Here is a 4,981-nt window from a genome sequence, read left to right as displayed (position 1 = left end):
AACATATCCAGATTAATAGAAGCAACCAATTACCATATTCGTGACATATGAAGGTTAAGAGATGAGGTCATTTGGAATACCTTAAGGATATTTCTTGCATCATATTTCATTTTATTATGGGAGTCTAATTATGTATTTCACAGAAACCATCATGTGAGTCTTATCTCTGCCCAATCACCTAAGGTGATGGTTTCTATGATGTTTTGATGACTAACAAAGTTACATGAAACATGTAAGTCAGCCTGGTTCATAGATACACTATCTGAAAAATCTGAATTTTTAGCAAGATCACTGTTGAATTAAGAGAACTGTGCAATAAACAAGAAATGCATGATACTTTCATGATAGACTTAAGAAAACAAACATGTGTTGATTGAATAGTTTGAGTTCTACTACAACATATAAGAATCGGTGAGTTTGATTTGTAAAAGAAGTCTAAAGTGGCAAGGAAATTGAATTAAAGGAGTCTTACTTGAAGTACAACTCTAAGTTAAGAGATTCGAGTCATTGTGGAGATTTAAGTGAAGAAATACTCTATGAAGAGTTATGCTTAAATAGAAGCAAATTTATTTAGAATACTTGTGTACTTACAAAGAAAAAAGGACAATCGAAAAATTGATGTTGCAAGTGGTGCTAGCAGATTGAAGGAACATATTGAAGAATGAAGTATTACAGAGTTTAGGTATTAGGAGTTTTTCATTAAGTTATAATGTTGATCCATAGCTATCCCTTAATAGAGGAATGAAAAAAGGATTTTCACTAATCAATGTCACGATTCTTAACCTATGTCGACTAACATAGTTACAAGCGCTCATCATTTATACTTATGCCTTCTCAGTACCATTTAGCTCCCTTAGACTCATGTGTTCATGGGTCTGCTCAAAGGCTCATGTTCATAAATTTTGAGGACCATAGTTCATAAATTTAGTTCATGTCATTATGTCATAAGGTTATATATCATGTATCATAGTTTTGCATTCATAAGAGACATATATCATATCATAATATTGTAGTCAAGGAAACATATAATAGCATCATAAAATTTATATTTGGGGAATTTCATAGTTCATAATTCTAGGGTTTATAATAACCTTAAAATTTTCAAGAATTCTTCGAGGAAACAAGAAGTAACCATTAAGAAGTCATTAAGATATTATTAGACTTAGTTTTTTGTGATAAAAATAATTATTTTATTATTCATTCATAATTTCATGGAGGAAATCTCGTAAAACTCATGAGGCTAAGAAATTTCATGGAAATAAGATACTTTTATGTAGCTATCTGAACCATCGTGATTCAAGGACACCTCGTGCAGAATCTCAAAAACTCTTGAAATATATTGCCTTTAAAATTTTGGGTGCACGATGAAATTTTAATAATTAGATTGGATCTGGGCTACCATCATCCCGCCATAAAGGGATTAATTCTGTTATGGTGGAAGCATTATTGCAGTATGTCTGTCATTTTAGCAAAGTCAGTGGGTGCAGAACTCAGAAAACATGAATTCTCTTATTATTTATCCTACTCTTCATTAGAAAAATTAGATGAGAGTTACTCTAAAAATTGTGGTGTTTGTTACACAAGGGGTTGATAAAACAAAACCTGAAATTTCTTTCGAGGAATTCAAATGACTCTAAAGCTTCGTTGAATTCGTACGATGGCCATCAATTTATGACGTTTTGTAGCCTTTAGCTTCTAAGACTTTCCTTAAAGAAGCCTTAACCTAAAACTACACCTTAAAGTGGAAAAAACCATTAGCCACAAAATTTCTTGATCCAACTTTTTCTTTTATATATCAAAAACTAACCAAAAAAGAATATATTTTCATGACAACAACTTATGCCATAGAATGCCTTAATAAACAAGATCTTCAATTAATATTAATATTTATGAATGTTCAACTTTAGTTCCCCATTATGAAAACATATAACAAACTTGGGGGATTAAAAAACCAACTAAATCAAAATTCACACCACATGAAAACATCACAAAATAATAACGAAAGTTCTTGTTATGTCATAACTGAAATAAACTCAAACATTTAACGTGATATAGGCTCTTGATACTAATTATTATAATTGAACTTTAAGAGATGCAAACAATCATATTTTCTCAAGATCTACCATGTCAAATAATAAAGTACATAATACTAGATAAAACGCGTACCTAAATCCATAAATGCAATATCGATTCTCCATTTTTTGATTATGAGTCTTCCAAATCAAGACATATGTCATTGTATCCTTTCCAATGACGGGATGCAAGAATGAAAACCCTACATGATTTGGGAATCATAAGCCCTTATTTAAAATAGGCAAAAGTTTAGGTTGCTCTAATTTAGGTCATCATTAAGCTAGAAATTACATCTAAATATCTATACATAAGAGTATATACTTTGTAAGGTGTCGTTTATACCCATTAGCTTTACATCTTAGCAAATCACTTTAACTTGGGTTGGACATTTAACGACATAAAGCAACATACAATTATTCTTCATACAATATATATGGAAATCCATAAAAAAAAATTATGAGTTAAAACTTATCAAAAATCATATATTGAAAAACAGCCGGATTTTTACAAGTTTGTGTTAATCTACATGACCAAAATTTTTCTTACTTTTCTTAAACTCTACCTAAGTAAACCAAGTTGTCTAACGTGTTCCAATGATGAGGTAAGGATAGTAAAGTAAGAACAAAATATTTAACGTGGAAACACCAGACTCAGAAGGTGTAAAAACCAGGACATGTTCTTCAAACAGATTTACCCCTAAATTCCCTAAATATCAATGAGCCTTGACAAACAAAGAGATTACAAGAGCATATGTAACCTAAGGATTAATCAACTAATTTCTATGCTAGCAGAAACCTCCAAGGTGTGTTCCCAAGTCTTTGAGTTGCCCTCAACTTGAAGACTAAGATTATATATTGATGAGTCCACAAATTGGACTCATTCAGGGTTATATTTTAATAGAAATTGTGTCCTCAATTCTTATTTTATCTCAATATCTGATTAAAACCCTTAAGTTTCAGGTATTTGAAGTTAAAGAGAGCATGGACACTACGTCACAAAAAAGAAATGAAAAGGGCTGAAAAGAACGAAGAAATGAAGGCCTGAGGATCACCGAGTCCACTTGGCTAGTCACCGAAAGGTCTTACTTCGCCTTTTGTTCCAGTGTGCTGAGCCCTGAAGAAAATGATCAAGTCGGTAGAAAAAGGGAGCAGTCGACGCATTGCCGAGCAGTTCTGCGAAGCAGCACCATACCGCCCAATGGCCCAGAGCATGACGATGCTGAAGGTTGGTACAAGACGGCGATGAACTACACCAACTAATGACGCCGGACGATCCTCTACAACACAAATATCTGATAACTATAAATACTAGTTAGAGTTTTAGTTTTAGTGTGGGACTTTTTATTATCATTTTTACTTAGAGAATAGTACATTTTGATATTTTTGCTCTATGTTTGAGAGCGTTTTGGTAACTTGAAGAAGAAGAGGGTTTCATCTCCAAGGAGTTGGACTTGGGTCTCTTGATTTCTTCATTCTTAGCCTGTAACAAGACTTAAGTCTTCATACACATTTGAATGCAAGCTCATTTAGGTATAAATTTCTATCTCTTGATGTGTGGCTAAAAACCCTCATTCTTGGGGTGTGATTTAGCGAATATGGGTTAAGATTGTTGTTGGGTCTTGTTTGCTGATAGTTTAGATGTAGTTTAATGGTGATTTCTTCTAGTAGTTGTGGATGAATTTAACAAATTTGTAGTTGCAAATACAAGTTTATTTATGCGTTTTCGGCTTGCTCGTGAGAGAATTCGCGAAACCAACACCACTAGATTGATGGCCTAAAGAGTGGGTCGACATGAGGTTCAGCTCGAGGGAGTGAACCCTAGTCCCATACCCTAACACTCAGTTTGAGAGAGTGAGTGGGGTAAGGTGTAGGATGATCTTCATGCGGCAAGTGGGTGTCCGAGAGGAACCTATTTCAAACGGGGTAAGTTGCTCGAGAGAGAACTTATTCCCACATAAAGTTTAGCCTAGTCACTATTACTCTATAAATTTGCTATTGCAAGCATGTACCCAATAATTCAGCTTAACCCATATTCAAATCCCCGCATTGTTAATTAACACTCTTGTGTCCCCCCCACTTTAATTTAAAATATTTTTACTCGTTAATGTCTTCAGCTACGACTAGTTAGAATGAAATTTTATTTTTCTATAAATTCTCAAAACCACTCTATTGGGATGATCCCAACCCTTTGTTGGGTTATTATACCATTGCACGATCGTAGACACCTGCATTGGAAGTTGTGTCCTTGATTACGCAAACATGAAAATGGCGCCGCTGCCGGGGAGTGGTGGTATTTGAAAATTTTTAGATTAGTAGAAATTTTTATTCTTCTTAGTTGTAGTTTACTAACTTCATTTTTAGTTTGTTTTGGTTGGTTTGTCTGTATCCAAGCAGAGGAAGCGAGCAGTACTCGGGAATTAATGGACTTTCCTCCATTGGAGGTAATGATGTTCCGGGATCGTATCCTTACCTTTAAGCAATCAGAAGGTGAATGGATCCACAAGCCATGGGCAAGGTTTAATGACCTGATCACTCAATGCCCAAATCATAAAATTCTTGACATGGCACTCCTGGACTGCTTCTACAGAAATCTTGGTCCCGAAAACAAGAGGGTGGTCAACCAACTCATTCCGTGAGGCCTTGCAAAATAGTCATATGTGAAATCAGCCCAACTGCTTAATCAAATGGCTGAAACGCACCAAAAGGTAGGAAAATACTTCATGTTGACTTCCCTAATGACTCAGATTGATGAGTTGGCCAAAAAGATGCTGAAGATCGAAGTCCAATACAGAAGGAAGGATAAAAATACATCCCTCCTAATGAGCGAAGAAATCCCAAGGACAATGAGGTTAAACACCTTGAGGGCATGCTCTTAATCATTCTCCACAAGGTAACTGAGCAAGATAGAA

The sequence above is a fragment of the Solanum verrucosum genome, unplaced genomic scaffold (genome assembly GCF_900185275.1).
Source record: "Solanum verrucosum unplaced genomic scaffold, falcon-dt-bn FXZP01000116.1, whole genome shotgun sequence".
Taxonomy (NCBI): domain Eukaryota; kingdom Viridiplantae; phylum Streptophyta; class Magnoliopsida; order Solanales; family Solanaceae; genus Solanum; species Solanum verrucosum.
The sequence above is the reverse complement of the archived record's forward strand: the minus strand, read 5'-3'. Positions refer to the sequence as shown.